The sequence below is a fragment of the Neopsephotus bourkii genome, unplaced genomic scaffold, assembly GCF_033783945.1.
Source record: "Neopsephotus bourkii isolate Nb327-2 ecotype Australia unplaced genomic scaffold, CSIRO-AGI_Nbou_v1 NB_795, whole genome shotgun sequence".
Classification (NCBI taxonomy): Eukaryota; Metazoa; Chordata; class Aves; order Psittaciformes; family Psittacidae; genus Neopsephotus; species Neopsephotus bourkii.
In genome coordinates this window covers 654,323-673,245 of record NW_026901291.1, presented here as the reverse complement: position 1 = coordinate 673,245, position 18,923 = coordinate 654,323, and positions in this window count along the sequence as shown.

Below are 18,923 nucleotides of genomic sequence, written 5' to 3'. Positions count from 1 at the left end.
CTGTGTGGTTCAAATTACCCTATTGTTGGGAGCTCACAGTCAGTTTCACTGCTCTCCTTCGATATTCCCATCAGGACTGCAGCTCCCTTGCTTTGTTCCCAAGACAGCCCAGCATTTAACAGATGTCCAGAGTAAATCATGATCATTTGATAGGTTTGGGGAATAGAAGCTAGATGGAAAAGTCAGTCTATTAAAACCATCAGAAAAGTACAAGCACATTACAGGCCATTTCAAAATAAATTGGGGTATCTTTTAAATCTCTCCACAACAGTTTGTATTTTAAATCAAGGGACCATATGTATTGACTTTCTCCTGAGTAATCTAAGTGACAGGGCGCTCTGAGGTGCAGTAATAGGATGCAAGCGAACAAGTGGGTATTATTTTATCCTTGCTGTGATAATCTGAATGCATCACTGCCCAGCATCATAAACAGTGAAATGAGAAGCATGAACAGCACTTTCATAGTACCCATGCATTTGGGGATTGTAGGAGGGGGTGGGGTCCCTGTCTCCACTGAGAAGGAATGCAAACATTAAAAACTAATGAAGAAACAACATTATATTGTTTAAGTTCTAAACATGAGGAAAACTATAAAAGCTTGTTTTTTTCCTCTCTAAGAAGGAAAAAAGCAAAACAGAAGTAATGTCAAGAAATATCATTGCACACAAAGTGCAGCTCTTAATAAGCATCAGTATTTTAAAGATCTTCCGTAAGTTTCATCCTGAGACACTATAACTAAAGAAAGAAATCAAGGCTTACTAGTTACCATCTGCCTGGAACAGGGAAGGAGAAGATACTATAGGATCTTTCCACAGAGCAACACTGCAGATGTATCAGGAACAGAAAAAGAAGTAGAAAAGCCATCACAGACACCAGCAGCCATCCCATAGGTCACACACTGTTTTCTTTCTCTTTTCCAGCTATCCAGAATGGGTTTCCTCCTCCCGCAGAGCAAAACCTCAGCACAGCCCCATTCCCACAGCTTCCACCCCCAGGATGGAGCCAGCCACCTCTGCCCAGCATCCCAACACCCGCACAGGGAGAGGGGTGCTTGACACCTCATTTGAATTATACCAGGAATGGGAACCAAGCCTTTAAACTGCTGCTCACACACAGGCTGGTGTGAACAATGCAACCAGCTGAGAGCAGGATTATTTAAAGGAAGACTTAGCTCAGTTCCACACTGTGCTTCAACCAATAAGAACAACTTAATTATTTTTAAAGCATGAAGACAGAGAAAAGGATCATTATATGTAAGTATTTTAATGTCCTTTTCAATGTGAAGTTAATGCTACACAAGCAGAGGAGCCCACAGAGGTTTCTCATTCTGGAAAAGAATTCTCTCACAGAGATTTCTTTCCCAGGAGATAGCTGTATCTGCTTACCTACCTGCATCCTCCACAGCCCACTGAGAACTAGAGACACTACCCAAACAGGGCACAGAGCTCCCTCCTCCTCCTCTTGGCTTGCAGAAATATTCTGTGTGTTGGCCCACAGACAACTGGGATCGAAGAGCATAAGAGCATGCCATAGAGGGAAGACACATCTACTCCTCTGCACCAGATCTGGGAAAGAAAGGTGGCAACTGATAATTACATGCAACAGTTTCTAATTTATAAGTAACCCACCATGAAAACTCTTAAGTGCTTTCACAGAAACTGCAGCAACAGCATGTTGCCCTATGCAAACCTCCTTTTCTTCTCCAGAAACTCTTCTTCAATTCACAGTACAAGGATCCAGTTTTGCGGGCTTGCATTTATTTGCAGGTCATTCCCATTTAACATCTTGCACCTGTCATTTCTCTTAAGTTTCTACAGAAAGGGCAGAGAACACTACATAGAATTTATATGCCAGCAGGACCCAAAGGAAAATCCAGGTACAGCTTCAGCAGGATAGATACCTGCACTGAAAAAAACCCCTTATAGACTGATCTGTGAGTTGCTCCCAAATTACTAAGGGTGATTGGATCTGAGAAACATAATAGCTCTGTACACCAAGCCAGTCTTCCTTTGACTCCAGATGCAAAATTACCATTTTTCTGCTGAAAGGGTGATTTCATGCCATAACTTGCATGACTAAGGTTTTCAGAGAAGACTTTTGTTTTGATAAGGACAAGAGATGCCCTGAGGCTTGTATTGTAATGTTATATGGATATATAGATAGAGAAAGAAATTTTTTGTTGAGCTGAGGGAGTGGTGTGATTTTTATCTGCATGATTACTTACTGACAGACACTGGGAACAGAGAGATTCTTCTTGACCTTTTTTCACCCCTGGCTCATTGCAAACTTAAAAGCCAGCCTGCCTTTGCAGCACCTGGGTACCACAGGCAGCCTGAGCTGCAGCTGGTTGCTCTGTGTGCCACTGTCATTCCAGTGAGCACTGAGCTACCTTTAAAATAGAGCAGTTTGACACTTGAAATACAATCTGTAGCTCTAGGAAGAAAAAACATAAACTGGTGCTGGCAATGGTCCCAAAGGGAAATGGTCAACAGAAAAGCTTCTGTGCTGGTATTTTTAACAGCTCCTGGGACTTGCTCTCCACTTGCATTATTAAATAAGCTTGCACTTGCATTGCTTTTGATATACTTTCAACCTCCAGCTAGAGCAATCTGCATTACAAAGCAAGCTGCAGAGCTCTGGGTATAACAGTGGTTGGATGGTCACCAGCATGTGCGTGGTGATGTTCCCCCCTGTTTACCCTTCTGTGGTGGGTGTAGTCCCTTCATTAATGCATGACAGATAGTGGTTAGATACCAAGGAGGTGCTGCAGGGAAAAGATTAACTTTGGAAACATTGCTGGAAGCTTCGTTGTGTGTCTTGTCTGAGGCTATTCACTATTTTTCATGTCTTCTACTTGAGACAGTAGATAATATTAGTTCAGATTACTGGACAGTCGTAAAACTATCTCAGCCTAAAAATTAACTCTCAGTAATTTCTGAACTCAGGAGCAAGAGAGTGGATGGTTTTGATTCCGTAACATCTAAACCAGACTCACTGAAGAGACAGCTTAATTACAATAACTGAGTCTTTTCAAACCCAGATTTCAAACCAATTCAGAAAATTAGAAGTTATGCCCATTTTACAGACAAGGACAAGTGAATTACCAGGCTTTCAAGGCATGACATAACCTTCAACTTCTGTCTAAGGAAAGCTGCACTAAGGCAACAGAGAGAGACCCTAGCATAAAGACCCTGATCTGCTTCCTCTTGAGTAAGCCACTCCTGTCACTGCTGGCACCGGTTTACTGACCTAGGACCATAGTAGTTTGGTTAAACAAGCAGCAAACAGCTGGTCTCCAAGTCTGCAGCTCCACACATTTCCCCAAACACACTTCTAACTGATATCCCAAATCAAAAGTCTTAAGCTTGTCTTTAAACATAAGCCTAATCTCAGACTCAACCAAACATTCTCCTCCAGGGATATAAGGACAAGTCATCTGCACCAGTGAACCTGAGCCATGAACAGCTCATGTATAGGGTATTTCTCAACACTGACTGTCATTTTCTTGGTGATATATAATTTCATGGGATACTGTGCTTTGTCCATCCATCCTAGCTTCAAAAGACAAATTTAAACTTCCTTCCAGCTAGAAAAATAGCAGTAAGTGCCCAGAAGTGCAACAATTGTAGTTTAGGTGACATAATTCAACAGTACCACTACAACATCACCTGATAGCCAGCTAAAAAAGTACCCTATTAATTCAAGTAAATGGGATGAGGGACTAGAAAAAGACATGAAAACAGGCATGCACCTGAAACGTACTCTAACTCTAGAAGCACCAGAACATTAAAGAAATATTTTCCATGAAGTTTCATTCCTAACAAAACAGTTGGAAAAGTTTCAATTTTTTTTTTCCTCCTACTTTTGCTTTTAAACTGTCCATGACGCAGCACAGCATCCTGAGATCAGAAGATCAAACTCTCTGTTACTTTAAGCAGAAAGACTCTTCACACTTTCAATCTTATCCCTCTTCAGCTGCAGGAAAGGAAATAATCTAGCTCAGATTTTACTCCACATTTCAAAACACCAAAACCATCCAAACAAGAACCGCTTGTGTACAGGGCAAAGTCTGTTTTGACTGGCACCCAGGCGGAATTATGACATACTATCATCAAAGCAAACTCTGCAGCTCATGGGGTAAGCAAAACAAGTTCTCTCGGTTTTCCAAGTTTTCTCATCATACAAATATCTTTGTAATTAAACAAGTAAAATATACAGGAATTACAACTTTGGAACCAATGTAGTAAATTGGCTAGAAAAAGAAAGTAACTACCATCTACACAGAAGATGTTTCCTGAGCATATGAAAAGCATATGCAATTTTATTATGTATCTGCTTTTAAATAAAATCTTTTCTGATTTTCTGGACATGCATACACGTAACAGAAGTATTTAACACATCCACATCATAGTCACATATGTGCACAAAGGCACTGTTCTGCAGTGGAAGAAATGGTTTCCTTTACGCAGTTCTGCATAGGAACTACTAATCTGTCAAAAGTTCCCTCTTAACATTAAGTCTCATTTGTGCCTTGGAAAGAGGTGCAGTTCTGAAGCTTCAGAAAAGTCTGGTGACCAAGTTAAAACAATTAAAGGTTCATTTAGCCCTAACACTGTATGTAAAATTAGGCTGATTTATGGAGAGATGTTTCTACAGGAAAAGATGTCATGGCTATGTAGACAGATACTAACCCAGGTATTAAGCACAGGTATTAAAAGAGCATGAAATTGAAGTATTTCTGTAAGCTTCATTAAAAGCTTATACAGACTTGGAAGATGCAATAAACCGATCCAAATTGGGTATTGCAAAATAAACACTGGGCACAGATGAGAAATGAGGTCTTTGTGAAAGTCATTGCTTTCATATCACCACACTGACAAGGTGAGTAGGGCAGCCAGATACTGTCACTGTATCTCTGAATGAATAACATAACAGGGAAGGACAAACGTGAAGGTTTCTAACCAAAATGCAAATGAGAAATTCCATATTTTTGAAAGTCTGGTTTCATCAGTTTTGCCCTCAAACATTTGTTTTTCATAATCCCACTGTTCTAACAGAGCGTTTTTCAAGTCCTCTAATCGATGTGTATTTGTAAAGCCATACAGGTCCTTTGTTGAAGCTTCTATTCTAACCTGGGAACTTTAATTTTCAGAGAAGCCGATCCCTTAGTGGTACGGAAGCATCAAGACGAAGGTTCAGTGAACTCAAGGTCAGTAAGTCATGCATCCCTTTTGACTACTATTTGTTCTTGACAAGCAAGCTGCTCACAAATCCCTTTTGCAAGTTTAAGGCTCTGTGTAGCCTGCAGAGACAAAATTAGAATATAAACATCTACTCACTAGAGAAAACAAGGGAGTTATTGTCACTGTAAAGAAGGAGACATCTAAACCATACCCCCTCTGCATTAATTCCATTATCGTGCACAGGCAAGCTGACAGTTATACCACTGAGTAAACTGCAGTTATCTAGTCAAATGATCATTTAATGTTCTTTATTTTACTTTTTCTAAAGAAAATTGATTTCTTGCTATTTATGTTCAGGGTATTTCATTGTGCTGTGATTATAAACTAGACTGAATGCATTTCCACTGACTCCCTGCAAAGTGTGTTTTACAGTCCTTCCTGTTCATACCACGCAAGATGTCTTTTTTAATTGCCAGTCTTTTTTATTTTATTTTAAGTAGGATGCTTGCTTCTTTATTTACTCAAGAGCCAGGCTGGACTCCAGTCTTTAGACAAGCTGCTATGAGATATGGAAGGAAACATCACTGATAATGATGTTTGCTACGTAAATGACAAAATTGCCCATTAAGCTTCATGAAGACTGCAGATATTTGAAGTTTACCTTGTAAGGACAGTTCCATGATGGTCCCTCATGTCACATCAGGGGTTCTCTTCTGCTCTGTGGTACAATACAGCTCCTGGAGGCCAGCAGCCAGGCAGGGGCAAGGCATGGCCAACCTCTGCAACTAGAAATTGTGTGCCCCATGCCAAGCGTGGTCCTGGCCACCATAACCTTACCATAGACACCAGGACATGCAGCTCCTGCAGCTGTTAAACACCACAAGGAGAAACATCCATATTGCAGCAATCAGCATGCAGTTCAGCAACAGATTTTCAGAGGGTTTTGTGCAAATTGCTTCATCTCTGAGGAAAATAAGTGATCCTGTACTTGGGAAAGTGCAAACTTCCCAGCTCTCCTCAAGTACTGCTCACGTAATTAGTTTAACCAACCCCAGGTTGAGAGCCTGTTAAGGACATATATTAGGCAGAGATTTTGAAACCCGTTCAACATCCTGTGACTATCCCATCCACCCCATCCTCCCCACCCCCCTTCCCACATCTCAGTATGTAAAATCTTATTGCTGTGGAAATAAAGGTGTGAAAAATCAATCAGGGACCTTTGCAAGCTATTAAAAAAAACCTAACATAGCCTCTTTTTAACTGCTGGTGGTAAACTTGTAATGCTGTCTCTGAATCTCTGTTGGAAATACTCCATGTGACATAAGGATTTTGACAGACATACAGAGTGTTTTGGATAATCCCAGCAACTATTTACTTAGAAAACCACAGTCACTTTCACCAATTCATACCTCTATAAATATTATTTTACTGCTGATGTTTTACTATCCTTTCTTGGTAAAACCATCTCATGTAAAATCATTTATCTGGAGGGAAGGGTTAGACCTGACTGTTAATACCAATTGTTACAAAACCCAAAGAACAACGCAGGGGTTTTATACCCACCCACTTTTAGCTGCACATTTGTCTTTTCTGCAATACCGTTCATTGCTTCTCAGTTATAAAGAACTACCTCTCTCCTGCTGCCTGCTTTGGTGCCACATGTGCAGCAGGGGAGCAGATGAGAAGGCCAGGGTGCTGTGTGGTGTGGGCAGGAGGATGACCCTGTCCCAGCAGCTTCCCCACCCAGCACAGCATCACAAGCACCGGTGAGTAGGCCCATAGCATACAGTAGGTAAGAACAAGGTAACATGCTTTGGGTGAAAGTTCAGATTTCTGCCTCCTCAACCCCCTGAGCACCTTAACCCAGCTGTGGTCCCTGCTCCCCCAACACTGTCCTGACCGTTGCACCCTGCTGTCTCTTCTCCATGCTTTCTGTAGCTATGGGACATTTTACAAAGAGCAACTCCTATGCCAGCATCTTGCTCTGCTTCCAAAGAACACATGGGTAAATTTTGATTCCAGTATTATCCCTGTAGTACTGTGAAGACTAGAAGACCTTTCCTACTTGACTCCACTGAATGTCTGCAGAAGGCATCCTTTTGTCCACCTTGCAGCAGATCCTGTATCAGAGATGCTACTGTCCTGATCACCTTAGCATCCCACAGACAACCCTGAAACACTCAGGAAAAGTGGGATCTTGGCAGCTGAACAGTTGACAGAGCCCACACGTACACTGCTTCCAGCTACAGGAAATTTTCTTGGCTGCCCATACAGAATATTCATGAAATCTGCAGTGAACAGCATGGAACAGAGGTCAGCAAAAATGCAAGAGTCACTTCATCAGCATGAGTGCCAGCTCTTTGCCTACAGTAAAAAGGAAGTTCATCACAGCTTAACTCAACAGGGACAGGTCTACATTTGAAAGAATGAAAAGCGAATAAATTCACCTTAATCCAGTCTTGCAAAATGCTGCTCTCATACTTCGCAGCTGCCCAGACTGGAGAGTGTTATGACACCTTTGCAGGATGCATCTAATCAGCAGCATGACCTGACCTGTTCTACAGGGAGAGCCCTTTATGTACACATTCCAGCTCTGACCTGTGTTGCAGCATTGCTGGAGCTTACTCTACCGTTACAGCACACTCTTCTGTCACAGGAGAAGTGTGTCCTGTGTGGCATGGCCCATTAACTCTCTGAGCCCAAAGCGGCAGTAGCTGTCTCCAATCACCTCAGCCATGCTCCTCTTTGGGTTAAACAGAAATGCACTAGCACTCTGAACACCTTTCAAATTCCCAGCTATGCCTTTTTAATGGCTTGTCCCTAAAACAACAAGAGCTTCTAGAAGCAGACTCTTTGCTACTTAGATGCATTTCTCAGAATTCTCAAAGGCAAATAGCTGAAGAGGGGGTAAGCCAGACAAGCACATTAAGCTCTGCATGAATCCGTGCATGCACTTTATTTTGCAGACAAGTCATTAGCAGAGCTATTTTCCAGTCCGATTAAGAGGAAAATCCAAGAGTTGTAAAGCTGAAGTTTCAGGCCCTGACTCTCTGCTGCTTTGTAAAACCGTAGTGAAAATTTCAGCTAAAGCAAGTGTAAGATAATGCCTCAACAAAACCACCAGGACCATGTCCATCAGCTTCAAAAGACTTAAAGAACATACCGTATCATCTCATTTAGTAACCATGATGATGGAGCTATTCCCAGGGGAGGTCCAGTTGCAAGTGAGAACTATGGGGAGCTGTGAGAAAATGCTTCTCCCAGGTTCTGGTTTGTTTTAAGGAGAAACCCTCCCAGCTCTTGGCCACAGCTTCACTTCTTGCAGGTGTGTGAGGAAGCTCATATTGCTGATGGCACTGAGCTCATGTGAGTGTCAGTTATTTTGGAGTCTCTCCAGAGAGAAATATTTTGACAGTCATATTCTGTTCATTATTCTTCCAAGAGAGGAAACAGGCACGTCGTTATCTAAAGGAATACAGTCAGCCCACCATGCTCTTGCCTGACTGGCTGGCTTATCTTGATAAATGCCAGCTAAGATCAGGACTTAGTGCCATTAGATGCGTCTAAAACATGAAGCTGTCATTACTGTGTCAGCACCAAGGATTGTTTCCAACCATGATAATGGTGGGGCCACATTTTGAACAAAGACAGATTTTAGTCTGAAATGGCCTACCACACCAGCTGGTTCCCATTACAGCACAGAGACCTTTTGCTCATGATTATGAGCTTCGCCATTAAATTCTCTTTAATTGGAAACCAGAAATATCCTCCTCATCTATGACTCATACTGGACCTAGTACACAGTTACCTCATGGTTAGGGACTGGCAGAGTAGAAGTCTGCAGCAGTCCAAAGTTCTATTTGATCCAAAGCCTGAAGAACACTGGGATAAATAAAGAGCTGCAGACTGTACCAGCCCTGCCACACAGATCTGCATCCTCAAAGCATCATCAGTAACAAGTGCACCACGTACCTAGAGTTAATAAAACAACATTGGCGCAAAATCACATCTTCTCTGTACCACCCTTTGACACTGGTCTTCAAAGCACAGGTTAGCTCTAAGGTTATTTCATGCCAACACTGAGAGAAGAACTCTCATTCTGATCTGACTCAGCCCACCATTTAAGCAAAATACTAAAGTACTTTCTATCCAGCAAAGCACTTAAACATGTGGTTTTATTTTTAAAAGGTAAGGAAATGTTTATATGCTTTGGACTGTTGACTTTGGACTACTATACCAAATGCTAGATATGTATATATAATTATATATAGACAACTGTTGTTAAAACTATATCTGTAGCTGGTTCTAATCTCAGGTTTTAAGGATTCTCAGTGGGTTGTAGAAATTACATAGCCCTGCAAGCAAGCGTAATTACATACATCATTCAAGTTGCTTTCCATTTTCCCTAGCAGAGATCTGTCCCTGCAAGGCAGTAACCTGTGCTTTATTCCCCTAAGCCAGCACCTGAAGCTGTGTCGTGTTTCTGTTCCCATCAGACTGAGTGCAGAAGATTTCACATGAATATAGATTTATGACTTGCTGCTTGAAAATGTGCAATGTCAAGTTTCCCACTGAGTTTTATTGAGTTGGCTGTGGCAGTATGTACTACCCAGTGCAGTGTGATCATTTCAGACTCTAATCCTACCTAATCCTGTTCTACAGGGTTTCACTTTCCACCCCTCTCCCTGTCCTCTCTGCCTGACAATTTTGGCATCTACACCTCGCACCCTGTGCTACTTCTATTGAAAATTAAAATCAAGTGGGCATCTTAAAGTTAGGACTTTTGCTGACCACAGGACTTGTCTGAGACCAACAAACAGCACCTTGTAGTCTCACCTCTGAGTTCTATCCAGTCTTGCCTCAAACCACTTACATTCAGTTGTACTGAAAGCTCCCTACATTTTGCTCAGTTTACACTTCAGTTCATGGCATCTCTTATTTGTGCTACATTGTAATGCAAATTGTTTGCAGCTATTCAGTATAGCAATACAAAGATTTCAGAAGCAGCAGAAAACATGTGCCTTTTCATTTTTTCCCCTATAGCAAACCAACTGTCCCTAAAACAAAACCAGTTTAAAAATAATGTCATTAATTTCCTAGTATACACATGCAGCATTAGATGCAGCTTGTTGGATTGTCCCATCAGCTCTACAGGTTTAACATCAGGTGGAAGGTTGCCTTTTGCTTGAATAGGAACTGGCAGTTTTAGAGCAGGCTTGGGCATCCTCCTCCTCCCATGGAAAGGAAGTGCTTTGCAGGTGCCCAGCCACCACAGAGCCACAGGCTTGTTGCAATTCACTAATTGCCAAGTTTAACATTTATAAAACGGTTTGCTTCCATAAAGAGAGTAATTATGCCTGTATTTCTCCTAAAATGGGGGGAGAGATGAACCCACAAAGCACAAGACAAAGGGGAGACAGTAAGATGACCTCTTAAATAACTTCCAATGGAGACAGTGGAACACAGTAGCACACTACTAATATCCAATCCCTAGAAAAATGACAGGGTTCCTGAAAACATTTATGGACATTGTAAGGTGATAGTGAGCTTCAGAGACTGCAAGAGCATAACTTGAAAAGCTAGACACATATTTTAATGCTGTCTTTAGGGCAAGTATAATTAAGCAAACCAAGGAGAAAGAAAAATAACCACCAAGAGCCAGCTCCTTGCTTGAGTATGGCAACTTACCGTCCCAAGTGGGCAGCAACAAGAAAGGAAATTGTTTACTACTCTCCTGACAATGCCTGATAGCCCCTCCTTTAAGGTAAAATGTGCAAAGCCGTCTCAAGGACCAACCAGAAAGTTTCAAATGGCAAGTACCTCTGCCTACAGTCAGAGAGAGCTTCCTAAGCCACAGTCCAAGATTCTAGGATAGAGATTTCAAGGAGGCCACAGGGCAACTGGAATCCAACCTCCCCAGTTAAACACAATAAGAGCAGGTACTTCTTTTGGCCCCTGAAAATGGTAGTGTTTCAGAACCTTTCCATGGAGCACAAAGAGATTCACTAATAGTGGGTTTGGAGCACCTAGATAAGAATCTATTCACTAGATAAGGTAAAGCTGTTCTCACACCTTCCAAGAGTATTTGGAGAGAACCAGAGGAGAGAGGAAGGATGGCCCAAAGCCTGTGCTGCTGGGACAGGGAAGTCAGAGTTCATTTCCCCAGTGCAAGCAGCTGTGACTCATGCTTCCTCTTTCTGCTTGGGTATCTCATCTGTGCAGTCAGACTGTGCTAACAGTAATCTTTTACCTTCCAGACTACTTGTAGTCAGCTACTGGAAGCTTCCCAGTCCCATAGAGGCCTTGAACTAGAAGTGATACAATGCATGATAGATCATAGCAGAATGGTTTTTCCCATGAAAGCAGCCACAGATATCTTAGACAGGGGTTGAGTGCATTTAACACACTCCAAAATCATTCCACTATCACATGTTGTCACTACTCAGCAACAAGAAATAGACACATTTTTATGCCTTGAACTTTCTCCTTTTGACAAAGCACTTTCGCTGAGAATTTTGGAAGGCTGCTACACGACTCTTGACTTTGTTCAAGTGTCCCCTGTGACAGCCATATCCTGGAGTGTATTAGACTTTAAAAATACAGCAACAAGATAAGCGGTGGCAGGAAGACAGACAAATTCAGAACTTTGAGACTCAGAAGAAAAGATGTTTCTAATCTCTGCTGAAAATATAAGACAAAGTGCATAAGGCAGTGAAGCACAAGGAGACTGTTACAAACTGGAGGAGAGGTTGGAAAGAGGGAAAGGAAGAAGGGAGAGGAGCTTCTCACATCAGCAAGCAAGCTTGATAGCAAGATGAGAGAGAGGTCACAGCAAGACAAGTATAGCAAGCAAGCAGAGCTCCAGAGAGACACAGTCTAGAAGACGGGTCAGGGCAAGACTATGTCTATGCTTCACTTTATTCTTATTTTTGGCTTTCCACACACCTTCAAAAGAAGAGATTATCAGATAAGAATTGATGGGACACCATTAAGACAGAAGGTTTTTCCACCTCTATTGTGTGCATGACATTCCTTTCCCTCTGGTCTCCAGAGATCTTGTACATCTGGGGATGCAATTTGCAAGGCACGCTAACACAACTACACAGCAATGCTGCCTTTGGTTAGCAATTTGATCAAAGGTGCAATTTAAAGTGGGTGTTTAACAGCCTCATAGTGTTTCTTTACCATGGGATTGTACAGCCCAGCCTGTAACATACACTTCTGTGCTACCAACAGGTGCTGGGAAACATGCCAATGTCCCTCGTCTCATGAATAGCTTCTGCTTTTCCTTATGGTGTCCATGAACTCCGGGGTAAAGGAATTCTAGACCTTCACTACTGTAAGGCAGAAGATTCAGCCACCTCAGCTAAAGAACAATAATTGGTACCAGATGCTGATTTCCTGAGGGCTAATTCTACAAGAAGATAATATATTGAAAACAACAACAACAACAAAACATATCATAGCAACGCACTGGGAATTCAGGAGAGATGTAAATGGAAAGGCTGGCTTCCACTGCAGCAGTCAGAAGTGCCATATTTCCAAAGGTCACAAGAATCTGCATAATCAACATGGGAAAAAAAGGTTGGTGTGGAACAGTTGGAAAAAAGAACCAGCAGCCATAGAGCTGTATAATAGTGTTACAAGTAGTGCTGCCAAGGTGAAAGAGGCCCTGATGTTGTTAACTTGCTGAATACATATTAAGACACAAGCAGAAGAGACGGGGGATTAAATGGGAGGAATTACTGTTCTAATATTCAACCTTTTTTTTACAGGAACCTACCAATTTCTCCGTTCTCTGTACTTTCTTTCCCTTCCCTTCCACACTGAATGATCTCCAGCAGTTCCATTCTTGAAGCATTTTTCAAGTTGTCCACCATGTTCACTAAAATTTTAACCACTTATGCCTTGCATCAAAATAGCTTCAGGTGTTAAGAAACTCAAGTGCTTACACATTGCCACATGGACTCAGGCAGACAGTACTGGACAACTGCTCAGCACCCACTTTCTTGCAGAACTTCAACTTACACACAATACCCAACTGTGCAGAGCACAAGCTGCTCTCAACAACCCATATCATGAGCCACGTCCCTCCCAGCAGCAGGCCAAACAGGGGACACAGGAGAAAGCAGAAGCTATGACACGACTAAACCTAGAGGGCATGGGAAGAAGTCAGAAACATGGTAGAACTATGCCTAATGGTGTCAGAGATAGAGGAGACTGACAGCAGGAAAGATGGGAGAGCTGAGGATACTGCAAAGGAAAAATCATAGGGAATATGAAAAGGCTACAGAGATTGCTGCAGTGGAGTAGCACACAAGACATTGGTCAAAACCCCATGGCTCGTGCAACACCTCCTCTTTTATCATTTAATATTCAGTGCTATTTTATAGCAGCAGGATATCCCTGACTCTTCCTCTGCTTTGGAATGTAAATAGCAGCTGTCTGTGTTTTGTTGGTGCAGAGGCATGCTGTAGGCATGCTCTGTCTGTGCTATCAGCAGGGCCTCTCAGGAGGCAGCCAGGAGAAAGCATGGTTTCTTAATCTTGACAGGGCTTAGAAGAGAGATCAGATTTGAACAGTTCAGCATCAGCAAGACTTGAATATTTCTAGACATATAGAGATGAGCTTTAAGTACCTAAGGAACCCTCTTGGTGGTGATACTCAGCTGCTTACGGAGGTAGATGGGAGCAGTGAGGATTATCCTTTTGGATTTACGTGCCTAAAATCTTCCTCAAGTTCCTCCTTAGGCACCTATTCCTTTCTGTAAATCCAGCACTCAAAAATCGCCATCCCTTCTTTTCCCTATCCATGGAGCACAGGTTAAAAATACCTGAATATCCGAATAAATCCTGGCATCTGAAGCCTCATTTGCTTTTCATAGTCTTGCAGCTGACTTCAGTGCAGTAGAGTGATATCATAGAATAGCTTAGGTTGGAAAAGACCTTTAAGACCAAGTTCAAATGTTAAACAGAAGATAAACAACAGATAAATATCCCACAGAAACAGGCAACAGTGCAGGGAACAAATAACTACAGCAGGAGGACTCAAGCCAAGAAGTATCAAAAAGGTAAAACAGGCTGATCTACTTCTGCCTCAGTGAAGTAAATCACATCATTGGTGCTGACCCTGGGATTACCTCTGGGATCTCATCAAATTGACCACAGCCACACAATTGAAGTGGAGAGGGCTACTCGTCATTTTTCCCTTTTTACTGTAATTCGGCCCCAAGAATGCCTCACAGGAGCCTTTTCTAATACCTTCTCTCCTTTACTAATTATAAAGGAGTAGAAATATTAAGATCCCCTTGATAGGAACCTGAGGATTCCTGCAGAGCTTATTTCAATGTAAATCTCCTTAGTAACAAAGGAAATGGAGGGAGAAAGAGAAGTCTGCACAGAATTTGCAGCCTGCCTTTCTAGGGGAGTTTGCTACCTTGCTGCTCCAGAGATCATTCAGCCTCTCCCCAACCAGCACCCTTCACTGCTCCCAACTTCTGGCAAGGATCATCCAAGAGGAATAAGGCTTTTTTTCCCCCAAAACCTCTCAGTGAGGCATCAGCTGTTCTTTAGAGAGATTATAGTGGGAGCATTCCTAGCACATTGACTCCACTGTGCAGCCAGCCTTGCAATTAAATGGCTCGGCAAAGGTGGTTTCCAAGGATAAACTGTGCCAGGGATGACAACATTTCCTCACCAAATTGGAGAGAATCTAATAAAAAATAAGGATAGAGGAAAAATGCTCTAGCTCTGCAGCTATTATTAGTGTCTCAGAGCATTGTCACTACTTTGCCTGTGCTGCCAGATGTCACTTTGCATCAGTTCTGGGCAATGCTCAGAAGAAAAATGGTGGAACTCATTTAATTCTGCAATGCATGACTGGGCTCTGCAGCAGGGCTGCACAGAGGGTTAAGTGACCTCTTAATGCTGGTGGGAGCACTGCTCAACAAGTTCAAGTGGGCTCTCCAATAATTTATGCAAACACCTTTTTGCATAGACCTGCAATTTATAGTAATTTATACCTTCTATCTAGCTGCTCTCACAAAGCATAAACCAAGTACTTACAAGTGAGTTCCAGCCCTCAGTCCTACTGTCCCCTAGAGCAGCTCCCTACTGTCAAGGCAAACTGAATATAGGGAAAAAAAAGACAACTGAGGCACGTAAATGACTGACATATAATGAACACGCACACTTTTGGGACAAACTGTGCTTGGAACCCAAGCCTGGGCCCATGAGCACCACGCATAGCATAGCAGCGAACCCAGCCAGCAGCAGCACATACGTTCTCTGGCAATATGCTTTTCCATATTCCTTTTGCTTATTGGAGGATCAACCTTTTCACATGCACTTTTTCAATGCCCATTTGTTTTTTCAGGGACAACTTCTTAGGCTAAAGCTGAGCAACTTTGTCTCAGCAAAGAATTTGGCACCCAGCAGACACTGACTACTTTTTTCTGCTTTGAGGAAACATGTTGTGAACATCCTTTGCACTCTTCCACAAGGAATCCAGATTATTAAACCCTTTTTACTGCTCAGAATGACATAATGGTTCATTTTGCTGACCATGTGGCAGTTTACTTTGAACTATATGTATAAGCAAAGTTAATCAGAGTTGACCCGAGACCTACACTCATCCTATAGTACTCTCATTACACACACTTCAAAATGCCTGCCTTTGCTCTGAACTGAAAGCCACACCCACCAAAATAAACTTAACTAGTTTTTCTTATGATCTTAGTCACCTGCCAACACACTTTGTTTGCTAGAGAAGAACACAGGATTGTTTAACAGCTACCTAAATGCAAATTAAAATGGCAGCTTCAGGGAAAAAGAAACAAAACCTCAGATGTCAGTGATTTCTCTAAGTGGACTGAAATCACACCTCCACATTCAAGCTGTAGACAGAGCCTGTATTCTTGAGGTGAATTTTGGGAAGCTAATTTAACTCCTCCTTTCAAAACATCTATTAGCTATTCAACACACTTGTGACTGGGAGTAATGTCATGCTGACTGCTGCAAGATTTCAGCCAGACTTGTAGATTGGAGCACCTGATGGATTGCCCTTCTAAGTACTTGCATAGCTCCAGAGCTCAAATTGGCTGTCTTTAAGATTCTTTCTGTATTGCTGTGTTGGAATGCTTGGCTTTAATGAAAACCTTTGTTTTGACCACAGCATCCACATCTCAGAATATACAGAGCTCTTCATTGAGGAAAAAGTGTTTTTTTTTCTTTTTTCTGAAGATAACAAACGGACAGCTGTGTATACACGCATGCTGTGCTGTAACATTAGGAAAATCAGAGATAGATTGAAGTCCTCTTTGTATACAGACACACCTGATACACTAGGAGAAGCTAATACACTGGTATGAATTCTCTGTGGTCATCCTAGAGGAGGAAGACAGCTGCGACAGTTGCTTGATGAGACAGATCCCACAGCTCCCATTCCATCAAGGGCCATGTCCTCTCCATCTGCTGGGCTCTGCTCCATTACAAGCTTATTACTGGCCTTGTCCTGCTATTTTGAGAGTCAAAAGCTCCACTAAACATTGTTTTTTCTGCTAGATGAAGTCAGGAACAACCCCAGAACTAGAGGAGGAGGAAAGCAAAACAAAGTATCAGCTCCAAAGACTTGTGCCTGAGAAGTGTCACTGGGGAACAATTAGGCTAGAAAGCACAAAAAAGATTTAATAATCATGCAAAGATATAACTGTGGAAGCATTTGAATTCCAATTTTAGGACTAAACTCTTTGAGTCAAGCTCCTTTGTTTTCAAGGTCTGTATTTGTATTATATTTCTTAGCAGCAATGCTACTGGCAATGCTTTCCTCCTTCCCCCAAGAAAAAGTAGTAATGCCTTCTTTAATTTGTTTTCTCTTAGCTGCTACCTTTGAGCTTTTCAGAGCAACACAGAAGTCTACACAAAGCTTCACTGACTTCAAATTCTCTTCCTTTGGTTTAATCACAGCTAAAAAAGCTTGAGAAACAAGTACCTAAAACCTACCTCAAACCCAAGCGTCAAATGAAAAGGGTGAAGTACATCAAGTGCATCAGAAGTCTGCCTGGCAGAAAACAAATAGCTAGATTCATAGAGGTGGTTCCTGCTTATAGAACAACTGCTCAGCCCCAGCTATTTCATTAGCAGCTCTCTAAAAGGTCCTAGGGACTTTCTTTTTGAGGTGTAGGCAATTCAGAGAGCTGAAAGATACTGTAATTTGGCCTATGAAAAATGAGTAGGTGTTCACACTTCATTTCCCAATAGAAAAATTCACGCTCATCACAGAAACCATCATCATGCACAGAACTAATAGCTGCCCTGCTTGGCAGGCACACCCATGCACATTAAGGAAACCTTGCAGTGCTCCAGCTGTTACCACCTATGAACAAGAGACTTTGGTTAGCAACACTGTGAGCAAGGCACATTTTTTTTTTCCACATCTACAATGACATGAAAAAAAATATAATGATATTATATGTAAGCAAATACAACCAACCAAAACTAGACTTTTGGAACCACAAGATAAACAGAAAACTATGAAGTATTCCCAAAGAAACTCCTTGCTCCCAAATGAACTGGAATAAAATCACAATGGAAGAGTCATAAACACAAAATGCTACGGATATGGGGAGTGGATGCAAAGCTAACAAAATGTTGAATCAAGGGAATAAAACATCCTGCCACTTACCTGAATGAGTAACATCAGCTGCAGTCAATGGGCAATGGCTGGACAGGACTTGGTATTTACTCATTCCTTATATAAGCAAAGGAAAGTGCAAGGCCTGGGAACGACAGCACACCAGCTCTTGGAATTCCAACAGTCAGTTATATGCCTATGCAGGGACCCTGCCCTAATCCCATGCAAAGTCTTAGAAAGCCCCAAGGCCCCTCTAGAAGACCATTTAGCAACTGCCTTCTGCTTGGATATTGCCAAAATAAACTGAACTCAAAGTTAGATGTGGCTGAGTCCAATTTCATCTTGATTAGTATTTACATAACACACAGAGAAACACAAGAAGAACACATAAATAATGTACTGTTTGTTGCAGGTGTCTCAGGAGGAGAGTTCTCAGCTATGATATTGATACTCACATACACTCCAGCTCACTGTGCAGAAACCCAAAATCTTCTTCTCTACGTACAGAAGTAACTTCCAGAAGCTGGGCTGCACAGGTTGGGTTGCAGACTGCTGCTTTGTCATACCAGGTCTAGGAGCCAGAGCTGCACTCTGGATAACAGCCTCATGTAGGAAAAAAAAAACAACAAACCCTAATCATGGGGAATTTCCAGATCTGGTTAATGTAGAAGATATCTTCCATTTCCTTCACCTCTTTCCTCCTAGTGGACTTGACATTTCTGACAATACTCCCAGGAAATGGAAGCTTTGGAGAAGCTGGTTGTTGGATTCTTTCTCCTGTTACAGTATCACTGTTTATCCACCCAGTCTTAATACAATTTGGGGGGGATCCAAACCAACAGTGTTACCTAGGAATGGCTCAGTACCATCACTTTCTGAGGCAGCCATATAATACAATATTATTCAACAACCACAAGGAGTCTGTCCCACCTGTGAGAATAGTTCCTCTTCCCTGTTCTTATTCCTTCCTTGTTGGAGGAAGGGTTTAACTTCATACCCAGTCCATGTGGGCCAAGACAGAGGGCATCTGGACATTCCTTCCTTTCTACCCCTTCGAGAGCATTGGTAGGAGAATCATTCCAGTACTTACTTTGATTTGAAGAGACATTT